This window comes from Bombina bombina, chromosome 4, assembly GCF_027579735.1.
Source record: "Bombina bombina isolate aBomBom1 chromosome 4, aBomBom1.pri, whole genome shotgun sequence".
Classification (NCBI taxonomy): domain Eukaryota; kingdom Metazoa; phylum Chordata; class Amphibia; order Anura; family Bombinatoridae; genus Bombina; species Bombina bombina.
Window position 1 is genome coordinate 101,578,433 of NC_069502.1, and position 26,822 is coordinate 101,605,254.

The window sequence follows — 26,822 nt, forward strand, 5'->3', positions numbered from 1 at the left end:
ACATCAATCCGCCTGATCCTATACAATCGTGCTGATTGACAACCCCTGCTAGTGGCCTGCTTTAAGCTTGGGAAGGACATCGTTTGGGACTTTCCTTTTGGGACTAATTACAAAGTTTCCATCTGAGTCCTTAAAACTTACACTTTATTTTGTGATCATATTTGTCCTTTTATCAATTTATGTGTTATTAATTTAGATGTGTTATTAATTTAGATGTGTTTTATAAGTTAGGGCTGGTCACTATCAATTGTATTAAATAAATAAATGTTAGATTTTAGAAAGAGTATTTTCAAATTGTTCATTTCATGTTTTTAAGCATTATAACATACAATATATATTTTAATCATATGTGGTTTGTTTCACGTTTGTATTCACCACTAATTTAATTTAATCGAAGTATATGGGAATTAATTTTAACCCTTTGGTGTGAGGATCTATAAAAAACCTCTCTGCATTTGAATATATTAGATTTAAATTTTTACACATGGTCAAACATTCAGAATTCTGAGTTTATTTTAAAACCCCTTTTTAATTGTTTACTTTAGCATCCACTTTGCGCACTTATATTTTGTATTATATTTAAATTTTTGTCCTTTTGGAAGTAATATTGGGAATCTTCCTTATATATAGGTATTTGTATTCAATTCATTTTGCGCTGGTCTCTAATTGTTTTATTTTCTTCTAGTGGCCTGCTTGTGCAATGATAAATGCAGACAGCATAGCTGTCGCCATTTATCAATGTGCGGCGGACAATAAATGCAACATCATAGAAACATAAAAGTTGATGGTAGATAAGAACCAAAAAGGCCCATCAAGTCTATCCATATTACATGTTACTTTTTCCTTAGGATAGCCTTATGCATGTCCCAGGCATTTTTGAATTCCTTTACAGTCTTTGTGTTTACCACCTCAAATGTAAGTTCATTCCATGAATCCACCACCCTTTCTGTAAAAAAATGCTTCCTCAAATTTCTCCTGAATCTGCTACCCTCTAACTTTAGATTGTGACCCCTTGTTTTGGCATTTATTTTTTTTGTGAAAAATGCTTTCAGCTTCTATTTTATTAAGTCTCTTCATATATTGAAGGTTTCTATCATGTCACCTCTTTCCCTTCTATCCTCTAAACTATACATATTTAGGTCATAGAGTCTTTCTTTGTACGTTTTATATTTTAGACCATGTACCATTTTAGTAGCCCTCCTTTGGACAGCTTCTAGTTTATTTATATCTTTCTGAAGATATGGGGCATATGTATCAAGCTCCGAATGGAGCTTGATGCCCCGTGTTTCTGGCGAGTCATCAGACTCGCCAGAAACAGCAGTTATGAAGCAGCGGTCACAAAGACCGCTGCTCCATAACCTGTCCGCCTGCTCTGAGCAGGCGGACAGACATCGCCAGAAATCAACCCGATCAAGTACGATTTGCCGCAAGTCTGCAGGGGGCGGCATTACACCAGCAGCTCTTGTGAGCCGCTGGTGCAATGCTGAATACGGCGAGCATATTGCTCGCCGTATTCAGCGAGGTCTGGCGGACCTGATCCGCAGTGTCGGATCAGGTCCGCCAGACCTTGATAACTATAGGCCATGGTCTCCAGAACTGAACACAGTATTCCAGATTTGGTTTAACTAATGAACTGTAAAGTGGCATAAGAACCTTGCTATTTCTGCTACTAATACCTCTTCCAATGCAACCAAGTATTCGACTGGCCTTACTGGCTGCACTGCTGCACTGTGTACCAAATTTTAAATTGTATCATGTTCTTCTGCACTTTTATAAATTGGCCCCTATATCTGAATCATGATGTTTTTAAGTCTTGAGGTTAAAAACACGCATATTATTCTGAAGAGCAACTAGTTTTAATTTTTAATGGAGGATAGTATTTATTTCACTAAATTGATCCTGCATATTCTCCAAATGAATCACACCTTCAATATAATTATATTTAAGGGTGTATGTCTTCTAAAAAAATTGGCCAAGCAAAGCTAGCACATTTCAAAGGTATAATTAAACAGCATCACAATATTAAACAATAATTTTAATTTATAAGGAGTAATAAGTAATAAGTACAAGGAGAAAAGGACTCTGACCTTGAGATACAATTGTTGGTAAATCCATTTTAAACAAATTGCAGTACAGTTTGCATTAAAAATGAAAATTGTATAAAACAAAAGGTATGGATATCAAATTGAATAATCAAGTCATTGCAATAAATAGTCTTTAAAGGGTAATCAAACTCAAAATGGTATTATATATAAAGTGTTTTTAGACAATAAAACAACATTATACATTACATTAACTGCATATTTTGCCTACTTGTGTTATACAACACCTGTAAAAGTCGTGTTTATCCCACTACCCTCAGAGGCTGGAGTACATTCATCACACTAAAGTATCAGAATAATTTTACACAGTGATTGCACAGACAAGAGCATAAAAATACTTTATCCAAAAATAGAGAAGGTCCAGCACTTACTGCAACTGGGTGCACACTACTGGGGTCCTGCACATACACCACATATAGAGTCCAGTAGTAGAAAAGTAGCTGCACCACTCAGTAAACCTCAATATCTGTTTATTTGAGACATCACACAGAACACATTGCACAACGTTTCGGTCAACACCTGACCTTACACATGATTAAGGTCAGGTGTTGACAGAAACATCATTCTGTGTGATGTCTCAAATAAACAGATATTGAATTTTACCGAGTGGTGCTGCTACTTTTCTACTAACAGACTAGAGCATAAACACACTTACATTTGCACCTAAATGACCACATCAAAGAAAACCAGGAACATTGATTCAACCAGGGGGTGTATTCCTTAGCTATTCTTGGTCTACAAAACCTTGTAAATTATGCTAACAGTATTAAATAGATGTAAAACATCTGTTCTATGTGCATATCATATGCAATGTATTTGTATATATATATATATATATATATATATATATATATATATATATACATACCTGTATAAATAATTTCAGTATCCCTTCATTAAGATACTACAGTTAAATAAGAAAGAGAGAATTAAATTTGTGTAGAAACAAGGTAGTTACTAGTTCCTATCAAGCTAAAAGACTTAAAACATCACAGGCCCTTTAGCTATCTTTGACTGCTGATGTTCACATATTGGTTTTGCTTTTTTATCGGCGCCATCCGTTCTCGTGGATGTAGAGCACACAATCGGGAAACAAGCAGATGCCACAGAATTGACAAGCCGAGGGATTTGGGCCTAGTCCATCTGAAGGTGAGAGCGCCATGGTGCAGCCAGGCCCTTACCAACGCCTCCAAAGGGATTAACTGATCCACCACCTACACATCACTGATGCGTAGCTGTGAAGAGCCAGCCCAACCAAATATCCACCAGTTCTAGAACATGTAGACCGCTTGATTGTGCACATTATATCATGGCCCACACACCCACAGTGGAGTTTATAAGTAATAAAAGGGAAAAGAAAATAACTGGAAGGTTGTGTTTGCTATAAAATTAATCTTGCCAACAAAGGGAGAAACTAACCTTGCCCTGTAACCTTCCCAGTGTTACCTAAAAAGAAAACAACACTTAGATTACACAAATAAGGTGGCAGCATATATTAGAGAAGCCTGATCACTTACTTACACAGATATGGTTATAACCTCCACACAAGAGTTTACATCAACCGGAACTCCCCCTGAAACTGTTACTACCATTATTTCAAGGCCGCACCCACAGGCCCTCACCACTATAAAGAACTATAAGGAAGATCCCTCATTCAAATAAAAGTCCCACTAATTTATGTATCAGATCATCTAAGTCTGGCTTGAAAAACACACAACATGGCTTCAAAAAGAACAGGCAAAACAAGACAAGCTACTTAAAGCAATGCCAATCAAAGGCCAGTCAGTGGCATCATTTTTTAATGCCACAGAAGGTCCCCCTATATCCAATTCTCAAGTTTCCTCAGATTTGAAGCTGCCATCTCCAATATACCATACACTGGTAGAAACACCACCACAAGAGCTGGTACAGATTCCATCTACAGTCTTATCTGCCTTGCCTTCTATAGACATAGAACAAGGGGACTGTGAGTTGGATTTCCAAGCCGCATTCGCAGCAAATGTTGGCGGGATTTCCCCTGCTGTGGGCCGGTTCCGGTCTGGAGGTCAAAGTGCAAGAAGGACGTCAGGCAACGAAAGACTTTCTTTTTTTAAAAATAAAGGTGAAATGGACTGCTTTAGCTAATGTGGATCATGGGTGGGAATTACGCATACAGAGTCAATTTTGAATTAAAAAGGCTCAATGCACCACCCCTACTGCATATGTAAGCTTAAGCAGATATATTGCAGGTAAAGCTTGTAGTAGCGTCCATAACATTCAAATGCCAGCTTTATGAAAGGTGCTGGACAGGATAAAAATAGATAATGGGTGTGATGGTATTTCCAAGAAAACAGCTCCGTTTTGTTAGAGCTGGTCTCAACCACCTCACCTACTATTAGGTTTCCAAGAAAACAGCTCCGTTTTGTTAGAGCTGGTCTCAACCACCTCACCTACTATTTGGTTTTTATCCTGTCCAGCACCTTTCATAAAGCTGGCATTTGAATGTTATGGATGCTACTACAAGCTTTACCTGCAATATATCTGCTTAAGCTTACATATGCAGTAGGTGTGGTGCATTGAGCCTTTTTAATTCAAAATTGACTCTACATGCGTAAATCCCACCCATGATCCACATTAGCTAAAGCAGTCCATTTCACCTTTATTTTTTAAAAAACAAAGTCTTTCGTTGCCTGACGTCCTTCTTGCACTTTGACCTCCAGACCGGAACCGGCCCACAGCACGGGAAATCCAGCCAACATTTGCTGCGAATGCGGCTTGGAAAACCAACTCACAGTCATCGGATGTAAGCAAGGAGAACCTGCTTCTCTCCCACTGTTCGGTTACACCATCAACGCCGAGGGAACTACATAAGTCATACCGGTATTCACTTAAACAGCTGGAACAGACAGTACTATCACAAGCTGTAATAAGGAAGGACGGTAACATTGACTCTGTGATATTGTAATATTACATGTTATTGTGCAACATTGTTTCTTTACCTCTTGCATCATTAAGATTTGATGTGATATTTTTCTTATCCTATTTTAATTGTTCTTTTTATTTTTATTTTTATTGTGTACTTTGATGCCGGCATTGTCGATTATATTGTATCTATAAATTTAATTCTATAAATTTCATTTTATACTTTAAACCTGTGTTATCCATATTCTTTATATAGCTTATTTACCACTCATACGCTGTTTTTACAGCGCGTTCCCATATCCCCTTGTTCTATGTCTATTTTGGTTTAATGTTAGGAGGTACATTTACCTTTGGGAATAGCTTTTGAGTTTTGAGTGTCGTATCTTATACCTACCTTTTTTCCCTCCTGCCTTGGCTTCTAAGCAAGATGTTGCAGATATAGTTTGAACATGTATCCGTGAGGAACTAGTTGACCTAAAGCAAGATATCAACACACTTGGCTTTCAAATTGAAGCATTGGAAGATGGAAATGATAATATGAGAGAGGAATTTGACAAATTACAGTCCCCAGTGGAATCATATTGTTCAACTAAAGATTTTCTACACACCAAAATTAAAAATCTGGAAAACAGAAGCAGGCGGAATAACCTCCACATACGGGGGGTCCCTGAATCAGTCCTCCCTGCCTGCCTTGTTCACTCATCTCAAAGGTAGCAATTCGAACTCTGGGACAGAGCTCACAGAGCATTAATAGATAAACCTCCTGAATCTGCACCACCTAGAGATATAATCATAAAGTTCAAAAACTACAGAGATAAGGAAGGACTCCTCAACTTATAGAGGAAAAACCAACCAATCAGATTTCGGGCATAATCATTTAACTATATGCTGATCTTTCACAAAGGACCCTAGAAAAACAGAAAAAATTCTCCCATCTAACTCAACTATTGTGAAACAGACGTATCCCATATTGGTGGGGTTTTCCAACACACCTATTAGTGATACATAAAGACAGACGCCTGATATGCACAGATGCATCGGGTGTACAGTAGTTATAAATTTTATGCAACAAAACTTACATAAAACTCATATCTAAAATGTCACAAAGTATACTAAACACCCATAAACTACTCCCGACATCGCTGTCACTAATAAAATTTATTAACCCCTATTCTGCCGCTCCCTGACATCATCACCACTATAATAAAGTTATTAACCCCTAAACCGCTGCCCTCCCACATTGTAGACACTATTTAAATATTATTAACCCCTAATCTGCCGTCCGCCCACATCGCTCCCACTATACTAAAGTTATTAACTTCTAATTCCGCCGCCTCTATAATAAACCTATTAACCCCTAAACCAAAACCCCACATTGCAATAAACTAATTTAAACTAGTAACTCCTAAACCTAACACCCCTTAACTTTATATTAAAGTTACAATTTCCCTATCTTAAATTAAAAATTACCTGTCAAATTAAAAAAACTAAGTTAAAACTAACAATTAAACTAATATAACTATTAAACAAAAAATAAACTAACTACCAATTAAAGAAACTAAAATACACATTAAAAAAAATCCTAACACTACTATAAAAATTACAAAGTATCTACTTACAAAAAATAAAAAATACTAAATTACAAAAAATAACAAACACTAAATTATGAAAAATAACAAACAAAATTATCAAAAATAAAAAAGAAATACACCTAATCTAATAGCACTATAAAAATACAAAAGCCCACCCAAAATAAAAATACCTAGCCTACAATAAACTACCAATAGCCCTTAAAAGGGCCTTTTGTAGGGCATTGCCCTAAGTTAAACAGTTCCTTTATCTGTAAAACCCACCACAAACCAACCACCCAAAATTAAAAAAAACTAACTCTAACAAAAACCTAAGCTACCCATTGCCCTGAAAAGGGCATTTGTATAGGCATTGCCCTTAAAAGGGCATTTAGGTCTTTTGCATTGCCCTGGAAGGGCATTTAGCTCTTTTACGAAAAGCCCAAACCTTAAACTAAAAAAAAAAAACACCCAAAAAAGTTTAAAAAATCCTAACACTAACCCCAGAATGTCCACTTACAGTTGCTGAAGTCCTGCTTGAAGGATCTTCACCCCAGGGGTTCCATCTTCATCCCGGTGGCTCCATCTTCATCCAGGCGGCTTGATCTTCATCCAGGCAGCATCTTCTATCTTCCTCCCGGCGGCGTCTTCTATCTTCATCCTGACAGCGCGGAGCGGGTCCATCCTGAGGACATCCGGCATGGAGCATCATCGTTATATGGTCACCACGATATACTGAATCTTCAATGCAAGGTACGCGATTCAAAATGACGTCCCTTGAATTCCTATTGGCTGATTTGATTTTGGAAATTCAAATCAGCCAATAGGATGAGAGCTACTTAAATTCTATTGGCTATTCAAATCAGCCAATAGAATTTCATTAGCTCTCAGGCTCGCCGGAAACCACAGTTTCTTAAGACCGCTCTCTGAGCGGCGTACAGCAATCAACCTGATCCTATACGATCGGGTTGATTGACACCCTCTGCTAGCAGCTGATTGGCTGTGAACCTGCAGGGGGTGGCATTGCACAAGCAGTTCACTAGAACTGCTTGTGCAATGCTAAATGCGGACAGCGTATGCAGTCCCCATTCAGCGATGTCTGTCGGACATGATACTCTGCAGCTTATCATGTCGGACAGACATTAGTAAATCGGCGACACAGTCCTAACTAATCAATCAGGCCTTTTCCTTTTTTTTAACTGATTCCACCATTTTGCACAAGTCCTGGTCGAACCATTTAGCTGTATCTGTACAGATTAATTGGCTCAATACACCCCCGGCCCATTTCAATAGCACCTGGACAAATCTCTTTTATCACATTAACCCTTTGTTGATTGACTCTCCACCACTCTGTAAGAATACTTTTATACTAATACAAACTCAGTAGCAGATTCCTTCATAGTGTGGAGGGCACATAAATGTATACTCAGAGGTGAATTTATCAAATTTAAAGCTCAACTTAAAAAAAAATCTCCAGACAAACATAATCTACATTAATAACAAAATTGACTCATCTAGATTTTACACATAAACAGGATCCTACTAACGCTAATATACTTAAAGAAATTCATACAAGAGAACAACAAAATAACTACCTCTGCATAGAATATCAAAAATATTCCTTAAAACTGAAACATGAAGGGAAAAAAGCAGGAAAAATGTTAGCTAGATCTTTAAACATGCACTTAATTAAAATCCTTCATCCATGAACTTAGGACTCAACAAAACACCCTACTTCAAACAACTCCTGACATATTAGACCATTTCCACCAATATTATTAAAAATTATATCACATACCCAATGATCCTGAAAACCAAGAATCGGACAGTGACACCCACATACAAGCATACCTAAACATCTGTAATCACCCTACGCTAACATCACTACAGAGTGAAGTATTAGAATCACCAATTTCAGCACCTGAAATTGCAGCAGCCATCAAAGACCTCAAAAATGGAAAAATTCAAGATCCTGATGGATTCTCTGCTATTGTCAGGGTTTAGGGTGCACTGTTTCCTTAATTAGAGATCAACCAATCATAACCTACTCACTCCCATAAAACACCTGATCACTAAGCACACCTTGCTTAGTATTTTGTTATTCTCCTCAGAGTAACACTGAGCCTCTCAGTTCTCTGTAAGTTTCTAAATTGAATCTTATCTCATCTACAACTGGAGTTATTTCTTTCAAGAACCTTTTACTACGAATCTCCCAGTGTATTCCAGCCTGTTACAACTTCTTCAATATTGGAAATCTAAGTTTGGGCAAGTACTTACATTTATTCAAGACTGTCTGTTATTTGTGGACTTACGCTACCTGTACCATCTTATGCGCTCATATGTTATTTTAAACAACCTTGTGGCTCCCATTAAGAATAACCGGTTATTGAAGTTCTATACAGTTATAACTTATCTGTTCCGTTTCATTAACATTATCTTGTTTTCGGCTGCACCGGAGAATCGTGACGTCACACGCTGTCAGTCAGCCGGCTTCAGCGTGTCTCAACTCCTGCTGCACTCGCAGCGTACAGAACCCGGAAGTGTTTGTCACTACCTACCGCACTCACAGTTTGCAAGGTACAATACCTCGTTTGCATTATAACTTTATTTGCTGAATTTCTCCATTATGTGATTCTATCTAAATTACCTTGGATAAGACTTACTTGCTGTGTATTCAATTTCTTCATATTACGCATTCAATTATTAATTACTCCTTACTTATTCATTTGGAAAGTTTCACCTATTCCATAACCTCTTATATTTTACAAGCCTGTTTATTCCAAGATTTATTTTGATATTATTCCTAATATTGCAGATTATACTATAGTGTGTATTTTATGCAGGGAATTATTAATCTTAGATTAACTGCACATATATCTATATGGGTTTACCAAGTAATAGTATTCTCATTTGATACTGTGCTACAAACCTATATCACATTCATCCATACTAAGCAGGCTTGAATCTTACATAATACTAAGCCTTAAAAGAAAATGGAACCTGCTGATATTCCCCAAGTAGTCTATAACCTGAGTCAAAAGGTAGACAAAATGGGACAGGCTATCCTGGACTTACAGCTTGAAAATCAGGTTCTCAGAGAACTTATAAAGGAGGTAAAAGAACAACAAACCCCCAGTTCTGAACCACAGATAAGCTTGCCAGAATTATATAATGGTGATAGGAAAACCTACAGGCAGTTTAAAAATGCTTGCTACTTGCTCTATAATTTAAAACCAAAAACTTACCCCACTGACAGGGTAAGGGTTTTGTCCACAATATCATTTCTAAGATCCGAACCCAGAATTTGGGCAGATCATTTGTGTGAAACAAATGACCCTCTACTAGACTCACTAACAATTTTTTTTCAAGCTATGGATGAGCTATATAGAGATACTGATATTCAACTAACGGCTGAACAGAAGATGAGGAGCTTAAAACAAGGAAAAAAGACAGTGGAAGAATATACCACTGAATTTAAGCTGTACGCATCAGATTCAGCATGGAGCTTGGTTTCTCTCAGAAACCAATTTAGATTGGGATTGTCTGATCCCGTCAAGGATGAGCTAGCTCGTATAGAGCTTCCAAGTACCTTGGATGCCTTAATGAAAGTCGCAACCCAAATCGACCGTAGGCTCAGGGAACGCAAAGCGGAACGTGGTCATTTTGATCCAACATTTAAAGCCACCACCTCCACCTATGCACATACAAAATCCCCTCCTACGGAGTATGTAACCCCCATGGAAATAGGAGTTATACGTGGACCATTAACTCCTGAAGAAAGGATAAGGAGAAGAACCAATCACCTCTGTATGTATTGTGCGAATCCCAGTCATACAGTTACGGACTGCCCAACACTACGAAAAAATAAAAAGAGTAAGTTTGTTCATATTAACAATACTCAAAGTTTAGATAAACAAATTTCTTACTGCAAACTATCTCTCCTTTTGCAGTGGGACCTTAAGAGATTGTCTACATCTGCCATCATTGACTCTGGAGCCTTTGGCAACTTTATAGATAAATCTACTGTATTGAAAAATAAAATACCTATTGTGTTGAAGAAAACACCAGTCTCAATCAAAGTTATTGATGGCTCTGTGATTGCAAATAGTCCTATAACACACAACACAATACCTATATTAGTCATTACTGAGGATGGACACACCGAATATATAACATTCGATGTAATTCCATCACCCCATTTTCCTATAGTATTAGGTTTATACTGGCTACAGACACACAATCCCCATATTGATTGGACTACTTTAACTGTTACCTTCCAATCAAAATTTTGTGAAAACACTTGCTTTCCACATCATAAAATACTTCACACAGAATTAGAACAGATACAAATACCGGAACCATACCAGGACTTCATAGAGGTCTTTAGCAAAGTTGAGGCTGAAACTCTTCCACCCCATCGAGTATATGATTGCCCAATTGAATTAATTCCAGGTGCAACATTACCGGTTGGTCATTTGTATCCATTGAGTCACCCAGAGTTGATACATCTAAAACAATACTTACAAGATAATCTACGGAAGGGTTTTATCAGACCCTCTTCTTCACCCACAGCAGCCGGAATGTTCTTTGTAACCAACAAAGACACATCCCTTAGGCCGATAATAGATTATCGAGAGCTTAATAAACGGACGGTAAAAAACCGTTATCCGTTACCTCTCATCCCGGAATTAATTGAAAGATTAAGTAATGCTACCATCTTTACTAAGTTGGACTTGCGCGGGGCATACAATCTCATACGTATAAGGGAAGGAGACGAATGGCTCACAGCATTCAGAACTCGGTATGGACTCTATGAGTACCTAGTGATGCCATTCGGTCTTTGTAATGCCCCCGCAACGTTCCAACACTTCATTAATGATATTTTCCGGGATTTATTAGACATATGTCTAGTAGTATACTTAGACGACATCTTAATCTACTCCAACAACTTGTCAGAACATATAAAACATGTCCGTTGGGTATTAGCTCGTTTACAAACGCATAAACTATATGCCAAATTAGAAAAGTGTTCATTCCACAATACCACTATCTCATTCTTAGGCTACACTATATCTCCTGACGGTATCCAAATGCAAACCGAGAAGGTTGATTCAGTGAAAAATTGGCCAACTCCTAAAGACAAAAAGTCTCTCCAAAGGTTCTTAGGGTTTGCCAATTATTACAGAAAATTTATAAAGAATTTTTCTTCAATAGTGAGACCACTCACACAACTTACTGGTTCAACTCAACAATTCCATTGGAATCAAACTCATTCCAAAGTATTTGACTTCCTGAAACAAACTTTCACAGAAGCACCCATACTTAAATTTCCGAATGTTGATTTACAATATGTACTGGAAGTTGATTCCTCAGACTTTGCGATTGGTGCAGTACTTTCACAACAGAAAACATCCAAAGATCCTTTACATCCAATCTCCTATTTCTCAAAAAGTATGACATCAGCAGAGAGGAATTACGCAATAGGAGACAAAGAATTACTCGCCATCCGCAAATCGTTAGAATTCTGGAGACACTTACTAGAAGGTGCAAAAATGCCCTTCATAATTTACACGGACCACAAAAATCTCCAATACTTGCAAAATAACAAAACTCTATCAGCTAGACAGGTACGGTGGAGTCTTTACTTTGCAAGATTCGACTTCCAAATCCTATACCGCCCTGCAAACAAAAATGGAAAAGCGGATGCACTCTCTCGACAATTATCCGAACCTATTCCTAATGAAAATCCTAGATCTATAATTCCTTCTGAACGCTTCATCGGATTAACTTCAGACTTTCTTACTGATATAAAGAACTCTTCGAAAAATTCACCCACTGACACTAAGGTTCCTTTGGAACTGAAAGACGGATTATACTACTACAAGAATATGATCTATATTCCTAAAGATTTGAGACATCAAATCCTACAACACCACCATGATTCACCCTTAGCTGGTCATCCAGGGGAATCACGCACCATCGAACTTATAACAAGGACATATTGGTGGCCTCAATTGAGGGAAACTGTCTCAAGTTACATAAAGAGTTGTGTTACTTGTCAAGTATGCAAAACAGAGCGGAAATTACCGTACGGGCTTTTAATATCCATTCCAACTTCTGACAGACCCTGGAAACAAGTAGGAGTTGACTTTATTGTGGATCTACCCCCATCAAAAAATTATACCACTATCATGGTAGTTGTTGACAGTTTCACCAAAATGTCGCATTTTATCCCATTTCATAAACTTCCCACTTCAGCGGAAACAGCTAAACTATTCATACAACATGTGATTCGGCTTCATGGAGTACCAACAGTTCTGATATCTGACAGGGGATCTCAGTTCACATCTAAATTTTGGAAAAGTCTCTGTCAATCTCTTAACATAACTCATCAATACACAACTGCATTCCATCCACAAGCAAACGGACAGGTTGAAAGAATCAACCAATGGTTAGATGAGTACTTACGATGTTTCTGTTCCTATCAGCAAGACAACTGGATAACATACCTACCCTTCGCTGAATTTTCATACAATAACCTAACCAACTCATCCACAAAATTATCTCCGTTCTTTGCAAATTATGGGTACCATCCAACCATCACTTCAGTTAGTACTACTCCTTCCAATTCTCCTCTGGTTGATGAATGGAATAATGCACTCCTAGACAATTTTCGGGTTATCAAAGAAAACATTTCAAAAGCTCAGAACTCCCAAAAGCACTATTATGATTTGCGGCACAGACAACCACCTTCATACCAAATTGGAGACCAGGTATGGTTGTCAACGAAAAACCTAAAGCTACATCTCCCGAGTAGAAAAATGGCGCAAAAATTCTGCGGACCTTTCCCCATTACTAGGGTAATAAATCAGAACGCAGTTACTTTAGATTTACCATCATCTATGAGAATACACCCAACTTTCCATGTTTCCCTCCTCAAACCATACGTTCCTACGAGAAACAATACACCCCAATTACTGCCGACCAGTTCCATCCAAGACTCAGAAGTCTATGAGGTGAAAGAAGTACTCGATTCAAGGTTTTCCAAGGGAATTCTGGAATATTTAATTAGGTGGAAGGGATATTCAGAGGATGATGACACCTGGGAACCCGCATCTAATCTTAATGCACCTCGACTTGTTACCCAATTTCACAGGAGATATCCAGATCGCCCCAGACTTCAAGCTGAGGATCAGCTTGTTTGAGGGGGGAGTCATGTCAGGGTTTAGGGTGCACTGTTTCCTTAATTAGAGATCAACCAATCATAACCTACTCACTCCCATAAAACACCTGATCACTAAGCACACCTTGCTTAGTATTTTGTTATTCTCCTCAGAGTAACACTGAGCCTCTCAGTTCTCTGTAAGTTTCTAAATTGAATCTTATCTCATCTACAACTGGAGTTATTTCTTTCAAGAACCTTTTACTACGAATCTCCCAGTGTATTCCAGCCTGTTACAACTTCTTCAATATTGGAAATCTAAGTTTGGGCAAGTACTTACATTTATTCAAGACTGTCTGTTATTTGTGGACTTACGCTACCTGTACCATCTTATGCGCTCATATGTTATTTTAAACAACCTTGTGGCTCCCATTAAGAATAACCGGTTATTGAAGTTCTATACAGTTATAACTTATCTGTTCCGTTTCATTAACATTATCTTGTTTTCGGCTGCACCGGAGAATCGTGACGTCACACGCTGTCAGTCAGCCGGCTTCAGCGTGTCTCAACTCCTGCTGCACTCGCAGCGTACAGAACCCGGAAGTGTTTGTCACTACCTACCGCACTCACAGTTTGCAAGGTACAATACCTCGTTTGCATTATAACTTTATTTGCTGAATTTCTCCATTATGTGATTCTATCTAAATTACCTTGGATAAGACTTACTTGCTGTGTATTCAATTTCTTCATATTACGCATTCAATTATTAATTACTCCTTACTTATTCATTTGGAAAGTTTCACCTATTCCATAACCTCTTATATTTTACAAGCCTGTTTATTCCAAGATTTATTTTGATATTATTCCTAATATTGCAGATTATACTATAGTGTGTATTTTATGCAGGGAATCATTAATCTTAGATTAACTGCACATATATCTATATGGGTTTACCAAGTAATAGTATTCTCATTTGATACTGTGCTACAAACCTATATCACATTCATCCATACTAAGCAGGCTTGAATCTTACAGCTATATATTATCAACCCTTCACTCCAACCTTCATCCCTCAACAACTTACCCTATTTAACAATTTCACCCCTTCTAATCCCTTCCCACCTTCCATGCTGGAGGCACACATCGTAGTTCTGCCCAAACCTGGTAAACTCCCAGATACCCCCTCTCATTTCCACCCCATTTCTTTATTGAACATTGACACTAAAATCTATGCAAATTTTTTGGCAACACACTTGAATAACATACTCTCCCATCTAATACATCTATTAGTGGGTTTTACCCCATATAGAGAAGCCTGTGATAACTCTAAAAATTATTAACCTAATAGAATACACTGTAAAATATACAACCCCAACTATATACATGAACACGGAGAAAGCGTTTGACAGGTTAAATTGGAAATTTCTCACTTATACACTAATTAAATTTGGTTTTCTGGAATCATTTATATAAAAAATATTAGTTTTATACTCTGCCCCAAATGATAAAATCAATCTGAACAATTCACTCTCAGCCCCCTTTTCAATTTACAATGGCACAAGACAAGGATGCCTATTATCGCCCCTCTTATTCGCTTTGAATATGGAAACTCTAGCAAATAGGATTAGAACCAACACAAAGATATCAGGTATTAGAATTAATTAGAAGGAATATAACATTTTCTTATATGCTGTTAATATTTTCATAACTGTAACCAACCCAATAGAATTATTAAAAGAACTAAAAAACAAATTTCAATTATATGGTAAGCTCTCTAATTTTTTTAATGCTTCAAAATTGGAATATATGAGCATAGCAGTCCAAGGAGCCTATTTATCAAGCTCCGTATGGAGCTTGAGGGCCCGTGTTTCTGGTGAAAGTTATAGCCAGTTATGACCACTGCTCCATAACCCTGTTATGAACAGTTATTACCACTGCTCCATAACCCTGCTCTGATGAGGCAGACAGGAATCGCCGGTATTCAACCCGATTGAGTATGATCGGGTTGTTTGACACCCCCCTGCTGGCGGGTTGCGGCGAGTCTGCAGGGGGTGGCGTTGCACCAGCAGTTCTTGTGAGCTGCTGGTGCAATGCTGAATACGGAGAGCGTATTGCTGTCCGCATTCAGCGATATCTGTCGGACCTGATCCACACTGTCGGATCAGGTCCAACAGACATTTCATAAATAGGCCTCCAAGACACAATTGTCCACCATATAACTACCGCATAATCCTACACCTCTTTAAAATATCTGGGGATACAAATAACCATAAATCCACAAAATGTATTCACTGAAAATTACTTAAATCTATTAAAAAATATTCAACAACAATTAAATTTGTGGTATAACAAAACTCTATCATGGTTAGGCAGATTACACGCAGTAAAGATGACTATCCTACCAAAAATCTTGTACTTCCTTCAAACCGTACCAATCACCTTACCAGCATCCTTTCTTAAGAAGCTTCAAGGCATGCTTAATACTTTTCTTTAGCACAATAAACACCATAGAATTGCCAAACCCATAATATACCGACCTAAATTCAGAAGGGCTCTTGGTATGCCAAACCTCCAACTCCATCAAGTAGCAGGGACACTCACATGTATTATTGACTGGTGTAAGCATGCCACTCATAAAGCATGGATACAAATAGAAAGTGATCTTGCACAGAATAAACAGTTAGGAGCTAGTTATTGGATTCCTCATTTACACAGATCTTTAGGCACACTAACGGCTGCAACCACTAAAATAACATTTGATACTTTGGACAAATACATTATTAAATCTCCTAACATCTCATCCATCCCTTCCCCGTTAACCCCATTAAGGGATCCCAGTAGATCAGCCATTTTTGAAATACTCAGACCAGCCCATCAAGATATCCAAAGTCCTGAAGTTAGCCCGCATCTGTCTTTCACTCTCGTGCTCATTACTTTCAACTTGTAATATGCTTACTAACTCGCCAGCGGAAATCTTTTACTTTTATTGCAGTTGCCGTGTGAGCAAAAAAATCTTAAAGTGATAGTGTGCAAACATTTTCATATAAATGCATGTAAAAGAAACTTCTATAAAGAAGAATATGCACAGATACTGATCTAAAATTTCAGTATAAAACCTTTTTAAAATATACTTAGAATCTCCCAATTTAGCACTGTTGATAAGGTTAGGCTTGAAAACCCAGTGAAAGGGGCTGGGAAAGCTGGAAGAGCAACACCCCCCCTCCCCTAAATATTAAAAGAAAAATTACACAAACACGAAAAAACAGTAATCTGTAGACTTCAGTCTACATCTGATACTTTGGGGCTTGGTTAGGAGTCTGAAAATCAGCACAATGTTATTAAAAAAATAAGCAAAACTATACATTGTTACAAAAACACTTCCAGATTGGCTATTTATCTACAAAATGTTTATGCAAAGAAAAATCTAGTGTACAATGTCCCTTTAAGCATGCCACTTGTACTCTCGCCAAATGGATCAGGCTTAGAAGAAAATATATTCAGCAGATTGTTTTAGATATTTAAAAATTTGGGATGTTATGCAATTTTTATTGTAAGCCATTATTATTTAAGAAACATTTACAAACAGAACTATCAACACTACAGGGACAGAAATGGCCAGATCTCATGTGACATACTACTGATAGAGGTATAGCAACTTGTCAGCCATCATACTTGAGTCAACTTTAATTTAAAGTGGCTCAAAACAACAAAACAATGCTGTAGCTCTTATTAAAAATGATAGCTATTGATTTTTCGAGGAGCTACAAAAACATAATAGTGCAGTATACAACGACTGCCACCATCACTGTTCATGAGTGAACAGTAGCTTCCCTATGTTTGTTGCCTATTATGAATATTCAGTATCTTTAGCTTTTAAAAAATCATTGCACTCTATTATGTACATGATATAATGTTTTCTATATACTATCCTCATCTTAAATAAATTATGCTGTGTATTATGGAAATTATAGAATTTCAAGTCTCCATACACTGGATTGGCATTTGCATATGTGTCCTATTCCATTCATTACTATCCTAAAACCGTAAGTGTAATTCTAGATATTCTATTTATTCACATAATACAAAACCCTGTGAATAAACATGAGTATATCAAGACTATTGTATTTATATTTAAAGTGGTTTCTTACATCACACTGCTCTAAACCTCTAATGCACCATTTAATATTTCTTAAAAAAAATCATCTCACAATTTTTTTGGTGCATATTACAAGTTGAAAGTAAAAACTTTTCACACCAGAGTTAACCGTACGCGAGTAAAAAGCCAAACTTGGAATATCACAACCATGTTAATGTATTTCCCTATATACTTCAATGGAGCGCTAGCAGTGGGAAAAAAACTAACAAACAACAAGTCATGCAAACCCAATCACGTTTTCTTACGTGCACCAACCTTTCTTGGAATATTTCTATTTCAGATTTGAATGTTCTTCACATAGCAGAATAAGTTATATTTATTCTTAAAGGGCCACTGTAAGTAAATATTTTCTATGCCTGTTACTAACTAACTACCCCAAATACGCTTTTTATCAACAGCATTTCATTAACATATCTCTACCGTATTTCAGAAATCTTGTCTGCAAATTTAATTGTTTTCCAAACCCACTCCGTGGGTATCCTTTGCTCTGTACCAATCCATTTACAATACCTAGGTTTCAAAATGGCGCTTTAAACACAAAGTAATTGGTTTAAGTATTTTGAACACTCAGTGCTGAAAATAGTGGGCAGGATAATGTGACATCATCGGCGAATAAAAGATATAACTTTTAGAACGTTATGAAACTTTGTTTTGGAGAAAATATAGGTCAGTAGGTTTTAATTAATGTTTATTAACTTTAATATGTTAGTTGTTTAGCTTAAAAATTATAACAGAAAGTAATCCTTTAACTATATATTGATTATATATAGGTATAGATATATGAGATATATAATATATATATATATATATATATATATATATATATATATATATATATATATATATATATAGTCAATGGAGAGAAAAGTTCACACAGCAGCTAATTATTAAAGCAGACACTCTAAATATCACTCCTCTGGCCCCTGCTGTTTTCACTGTGTCCCATAAAAGCTGGTAAAGAAACATATGTTGCCTCGCTCAGACTTAGACCATCAAACCCGGTGTTTTATAAAGAATATGCGGTATCTGAATGGGTCCATACAGGACAGCCCGTGCCCACCACAGCCTTAGCTGCGCCCACTCACCGCTACCTTCGTGTCTCCAGGGACTCGATTACACCGGGATTCCTTGTCCGTCCGTTCCGTCAGAGGCTATCCACAAGACGCTTGGAGGCGTGTCCACCCACGTGGTATCCAGCAGCCAATCAATGCCCGTGTCAAACATAACCGGGCGAATTCAAACTGGGGTAAAAAGTTCTTTAGCAGGGCTCAGAGTTCAGAGTGTGGCGAGCTTCCCTTCGTCCTGGAAGTAAGTAGACTTGAAAAAAATGGAAATCTCCAGAGCGAAGTAAAAAATTAGAAAACTTTATTACATTCCAATTTTGATATAAGTGCTTTATTGTTCTAGTTATCTCCCCACATATACTATATACTCTATTTTGACTATTTAATATGCCACATTTATGGAGTACAAAGTATATATTTAATAAGCATTGTTTTTTGTCCTTTTTACATTTTCTCACATAGAACAGACAGATATGCATAGATCAATACACTAATTCACTAATCAGCATATCTCTTTGAATTAGGAGATTTATTCTATCATGTACTATTTATATGTATAGAGTACATTATAATATATGGGGTCGTATATGACAATCATATTAGTATTGACCCCATCTGTAGAATGACATTCATCTGTGATACCTGAGATTATGGGGGGTAGTTATCAAGCCGTCAACCTCAAATACGCTGGAATTCCGCAGCGTATTTGTGGCGAGGCTGATTCGCCTTAGTTATCAAGCCCTAAATACCGGAAAAAGTAGACTTTTGTGACGTAAGCTTCGATCCGCCGGACTCAGTCCAACACAGATCGATTCTTACGTCACTCCAGATGTTCCGCACACAAGTGCAGTACAATCTGACTACTTTTGCTAGTTATCAAAAAACTAGCAGGTACGCTTGGCACTTTTCCGGCCCAGCGTACCTGGTTTTACCTGGAGGCGGCGGATCCCATAGGAATCAATGGGAGTCTGACCATAGCAAAAGTTCATGTTCGCTGCTGCCAGATATCCCATTGATTCCTATGGGAGCTGTCTACACCTAACACCCTAACATGTATCCCGAGTCTAAACACCCCTAATCTGTCCCCCCTACACCGCCGCAACTAAATAAAGTTATTACCCCCTACACCACTGCTCCCGGAGCCCACCACCACTATAATGAACTTATTAACCCCTAAACCGCCGCTCCCGGAGCCCACCGCAAGCTATAATAAATATGTTAACCCCTAAACCGCCGTTCCCAGTCCCCGCCGCAACTATAATATATGTATTAACCCCTAAACCGCCGCTCCCAGACCCCGCCGCCACCTACTTGATACCTATTAACTCCTATCCTGCCCCCCCTATACCGTCGCCACCTATTATAAAGTTATTAACCCCTATCCTGCCGATCCTGGACCCCGCCGCAACTAAATAAATAGTTTAACCCCTAAACCACCGCTCCCGGACCTCGCCGCAACCTATATTAAACTTATTAACCCCTAATCTGCCCCCCCCTACACTGTCGCCACCTGTAATAAATGTATTAACTCCAATCCTGCCCCCCCTACACCGCCGCCACTGCAATAAAATTATTAACCCCTAAACCTAAGTCTAACACTAACCCTAACACCCCCCTAACTTAAATATTAATTAAATAAATCTAAATAATATTTCTGTTATTAAATAAATTAATCCTATTTAAAATAAATACTTACCTTTAAAATAAACCCTAATATAGCTACAATATAAATAATAATTATATTGTATCTATTTTAGGATTTATTTTTATTTTACAGGCAAATTTCAATTTATTTTAACTAGGTACAATAGCTATTAAATAGTTATTAACTATTTAATAGCTACCTAGTAAAATAAAGAGAAATTAACCTGTAAAATAAAAACTAACCTACGTTACAATTACACCTAACACTACACTATACTTTAATAAATTATTTCTATTTTAAACTAAATACTTACCTGTAAAATAAACCCTAAGATAGCTACAATATAATTAATAATTACATTGTAGCTATTTTAGGATTTATATTTATTTTACAGGTAACTTTGTATTTATTTTAGCTAGTTAGAATAGTTATTAAATAGTTATTAACTATTTAATAACTACCTAGCTAAAAGAAATACAAAATTACCTGTAAAATAAATCCTAACCTAAGTTACAATTAAACCTAACACTACACTATCATTAAATTAATTAAATAAATTACCTACAAATAACTACAATTAAATACAATTAAATAAACTAACTAAAGTACAAAAAATAAAAAAAGCTAAGTTACAAAAAATAAAAAAGTTGCAAACATTTAAAAAATATTACAACAATTTTAAGCTAGTTACACCTAATCTAAGCCCCCTAATAAAATAACAAACCCCCCAAAATAAAAAAAATGCCCTACCCTATTCTAAATTAAAAAGTTCAAAGCTCTTTTTACCTTACCAGCCCTTAAAAGGGCCTTTTGCAGGGCATGCCCCAAAGAATTCAGCTCTTTTGCCTGTAAAAGAAAAATACAACCCCCCAACATTAAAACCCACCACCAACATACCCCTAATCTAACCCAAACCCCCCTTAAAAAAACCTAACAGTACCCCTTGAAGATCATCCTACCTTGAGTCGTCTTCAGCCAGCCGACCATAAATGGAACCGAAGAGGAGATCCGGAGCGGCAGAAGTCATCATCCAAGGGGCGCTGAAGAAATCTTCCGTGCGATGAAGTCATCATCCAGGCGGCACTGAAGAAGTCTTCCATCCGGGCGATGTCATCTTCCAAGCGGTGTCTTCAATCTTCATCCATCCGGAGCGGAGCCATCTTCAGACGAGCCATCCTCTTTTTCCCGAGACTACCGACGAATGGATATTCCTTTATGAATATTCAGTATTTTTAGCCTTTAAAAAATCATTGCACTCTATTATGTACATGATATAATGTTTTCTATATACTATCCTCATCTTAAATAAATTATGCTGTGTATTATGGAAACTATAGAATTTCAAGTCTCCATACACTGGATTGGCATTTGCATATGTGTCCTATTCCATTCATTACTATCCTAAAACCGTAAGTGTAATTCTAGATATTCTATTTATTCACATAATACAAAACCCTGTGAATAAACATGAGTATATCAAGACTATTGTATTTATATTTAAAGTGGTTTCTTACATCACACTGCTCTAAACCTCTAATGCACCATTGAATATTTCTTAAAAAAAATCATCTCACAATTTTTTTGGTGCATATTACAAGTTGAAAGTAAAAACTTTTCACACCAGTGTTAACCGTACGCGAGTAAAAAGCCAAACTTGGAATATCACAACCATGTTAATGTATTTCCCTATATACTTCAATGGAGCGCTAACAGTGGGAAAAAAACTAACAAACAACAAGTCATGCAAACCCAATCACGTTTTCTTACGTGCACCAACCTTTCTTGGAATATTTCTATTTCAGATTCGAATGATCTTCAAATAGCAGAATAAGTTATATTTATTCTTTAAGGGCCACTATAAGTAAATATTTTCTATGCCTGTTACTAACTAACTACCCCAAATACGCTTTTTATCAATAGCATTTCATTAACATATCTCTACCGTATTTCAGAAATCTTGTCTGCAAATTTAATTGTTTTCCAAACCCACTCCGAGGGTATCCTTTGCTCTGTACCAATCCATTTACAATACCTAGGTTTCAAAATGGCGCTTTAAACACAAAGTAATTGGTTTAAGTATTTTGAACACTCAGTGCTGAAAATAGTGGGCAGGATAATGTGACATCATCGGCGAATAAAAGATATAACTTTTAGAACGTTATGAAACTTTGTTTTGGAGAAAATATAGGTCAGTAGGTTTTAATTAATGTTTATTAACTTTAATATGTTAGTTGTTTAGCTTAAAAATTATAACAGAAAGTAATCCTTTAACTATATATTGATTATATATAGGTATAGATATATGATATATATATATATATATATATATATATATATATATATAAATATATATATAGTCAATGGAGAGAAAAGTTCACACAGCAGCTAATTATTAAAGCAGACACTCTAAATATCACTCCTCTGGCCCCTGCTGTTTTCACTGTGTCCCATAAAAGCTGGTAAAGAAACATATGTTGCCTCGCTCAGACTTAGACCAGCAAACCCAGTGTTTTATAAAGAATATGCGGTATCTGAATGGGTCCGTACAGGACAGCCCGTGCCCACCACAGCCTTAGCTGCACCCACTCGCCGCTACCTTCGTGTCTCCAGGGACTAACAGTACCCCCTTGAAGATCATCCTACCTTGAGTCATCTTCAGCCTGCCGACCATAGATGGAACCGAAGAGGAGATCCGGAGCGGCAGAAGTCATCATCCAAGTGGCGCTGAAGAAATCTTCCGTGCGATGAAGTCATCATCCAGGCGGCACTGAAGAAGTCTTCCATCCGGGCGATGTCATCTTCCAAGCGGTGTCTTCAATCTTCATCCATCCGGAGCGGAGCCATCTTCAGACGAGCCGACGCCGAGCCATCCTCTTTTTCCCGAGACTACCGACGAATGGATATTCCTTTAAGGGACATCATCCAAGATGGCGTCCCTTCAATTCCGATTGGCTGATAGGATTCTATCAGCCAACTGGAATTAAGGTAGCCAATATAATGCAAGCTCAATCTGATTGGCTGATTGGATCAGCCAATCGGATTGAACTTCAATTGGATCAGATTTTTCCTACCTTAATTCCGATTGGCTGATAGAATCCTATCAGCCAATCGGAATTAAAGGGACGCCATCTTGGATGATGTCCCTTAAAGGAATATCCATTCGTCGGTAGTCGTCGGGAAGAAGAGGATGGCTCCACGTCAGCTCGTCTGAAGATGGCTCCGCTCCGCTCCTGATGGATGAAGATTGAAGACGCCGCTTGGAAGATGACATTGCCCGGATGGAAGACTTCTTCAGCGCCGTCTGGGTGATGACTTCATCGGATGGAAGATTTCTTCAGCGCCCCTTGGATGATGACTTCTGCTGCTCCGGATCTCCTCTTCGGTTCCATCGATGGTCGGCTGGCTGAAGACGACTCAAGGTAGGGAGATCTTCAGGGGGGTAGTGTTAGGTTTTTTTAAGGGGAGTTTGGGTTAGATAAGGGGTATGTGGGTGAAGGGTTTTAATGTTGGGGGGGTTGTATTTTTCTTTTACAGGCAAAAGAGCTGAATTCTTTGGGGCATGCCCCACAAAAGGCCCTTTTAAGGGCTGGTAAGGTAAAAGAGCTTTGAACTTTTTAATTTAGAATAGGGTAGGGAATTTTTTTTATTTTGGGGGGCTTGTTATTTTATTAGGGGGCTTAGATTAGGTGTAAGTAGCTTAAAATTGTTGTAATATTTTTTAAATGTTTGTAACTTATTTTTTTTATTTTTTGTAACTTAGCTTTTTTATTTTTTGTACTTTAGTTAGTTTATTTAATTGTATTTAATTGTAGTTATTTGTAGGTAATTTATTTAATTAATTTAATGATAGTGTAGTGTTAGGTTTAATTGTAACTTAGGTTAGGATTTATTTTACCGGTAATTTTGTATTTTTTTTAGCTAGGTAGTTATTAAATAGTTAATAACTATTTAATAACTATTCTAACTAGCTAAAATAAATACAAAGTTACCTGTAAAATAAATATAAATCCTAAAATAGCTACAATGTAAATATGTTTACATTGTTTATTTTACAGGTAAGTAATTTTCTTAAAATTATTTTACTGAAATGTACAAATTTAAATACTCCAATACTTTATAGTTTTTAATGTTGAATAAACATATTGACATCCATTCTGGAATTTAAACCTGTGGGTACCCTAGTTGTGAGGTGGAGAATCCAAAAAAACTCTCTTTCATCTAGTTTATTTTCTCTGTTTCCACCCAGGGGATGCCTAGGTATAAAATCTATGCCCTGAACCTTGAGTAGTGCAGTATCTGAATTATGATTATATCTAAAATGTTTTGCTATGGGAGTTTTAGACTCTGGATCCTCGATGGATCTGAGGTGCTCCATAACCCGGTCCTTCAAGGACCTCTTGGTATGTCCTTTGTATTGTATATTGCATCCTTAACATGATAGAAGATACACTACATGGGTACTGTTACAGTTTATGAAATAGCGTATATCGCATTCTTTGTCAAGTGCTTCAGATCTACAAGTACTGCCCTGAATAATATGTGAACATGTCTTACATTGCGATGCATTGCATCTGAATAAACCATTGTGTTTTTGTAACCATGTGCCACTTGTTACTCTAGGCAACATGGAGGGAGATAGTATGTTTCTGAGTGTTTTTGCTTTGCGCGACACAAACTTACATCCCCCCTTCACAACTTTACTCAACCTTTCATCATTCTGTAATATAGGGAGACTCTGTTTGATTAGTTTGCAAATTTTACCATATTCGAGACTATATGGAGTGGTATAAATGGGAGTAGTGGAATAATTTTTCTTCTTGCTATCCTTTTAATATGTAAACAACTCCGTCCTAGAGATTTTATCTACATCGATTTTCACTTGTGCCAAAACTGCTTTTGGATACCCACGTGATTTCAACCTCTCCATGGTATCGGCTGCTTTTTGTTCATATATAGTAGAATCTGAGCAATTACGCTTCACCCTGATGAGTTGACTCTTGGGAATGGATTTTAAAAGATGTGAAGGATGGCAGGAATCATATTTGAGAATGCTATTGCCCAAATGAAGGTTTACTGTATAGTTCTACCTGGATGATTTCACCAATCGGTCTTATCGTCACATCTAAAAAGTTTAAAGATTCCGTACTGGATTCAATAGTAAAAATAAGATTCAACTTGTTTTGTGATACATAATGATGAAATCAATTGATGGAATCTTATTCTCCATCCCAAACAAATACCAAATTGTCGATATAACACCCATAAAAGGCGATATTCTTGCGGAAAGGGTTTCTATCTCTAAAGATGTGGAAGAGCTCCCACCAACCTAAGAAAAGGTTGGCATATGATGGCACAAATTTAGCGCCCATCGCTGTTCCACATCTTTGGAGATAGAAACAACCCTCAAAGAGAAAAAAATTATGCGTGAGTAAATATTCTGTGGCCATGAGTAAAAAAGTTATGGTAGCTTCATCATAATTTGACCTGTGCCTCAAGAAAAATTTGAGTGCTTCAAGACCCCTGTCGTGGGGAATAGACGTGTATAAAGAAGAGACATCCATTGAGACAAGAGTATAGTTAGATTTCCACGGGATACCCTGTATTTGTTTGATAAAAGATGTAGTGTCCTGTATATAGCTAGGAAGTGCCAACACAAGAGGTTGCAAATACATGTCTACCAGTTCAGATAGGGGTTCATTAAGAGACCCTATACCTGCCACAATTGGACGTCCCGGGGGATTGAGGGGGTTCTTATGTAACTTGGGGAAATAGTGAAACACGGCAGTGACAGGCCAATCAGGCGATTTGAAGCATTTGTTACAGCATATCTGCTTTTGTACCCTTACATTGTGGTGTTATCAAGGCTTATGTGATGCTTTTATATATTTTAAGATAAATTTGTATCCAAGTTTTGCCTAGTGTACTGTTTTCCCATCAGTATAAAGTGGGAGTGCGCATATCCTTGAGCTTAGTGGAAAGCTCCAACAAATGTGAGTAGTCATTTGTTACAAAACAACTGCTTCCTCAAAGTGCCGTTACAGATTCACACTAGGTTGCAATTTTCTGTTTCCTTTTTTATGGGATCTCACTGAGGAATGCTAACAAGCTGAAAAACTCATCCAGAGGACACAGACATATCCTTGATTCAGAACTTTATTTGGTTTTCCTTTTATGATTTTTGTTATCACATTTATTTCACATTTTTTTCTTTGTGATATTCGGTA

At 37.3% G+C, this 26,822-nt stretch overlaps 1 protein-coding gene across 1 annotated transcript in view; it reads left to right on the plus strand.

Annotated features, from left to right (window-relative positions):
- Positions 1-26,822, plus strand: part of LOC128656929 (cysteine-rich secretory protein 2-like) — a 124,577-nt gene that overhangs the window by 61,593 nt on the left and 36,162 nt on the right. The gene's annotated exons all lie outside the window — the stretch shown is intronic.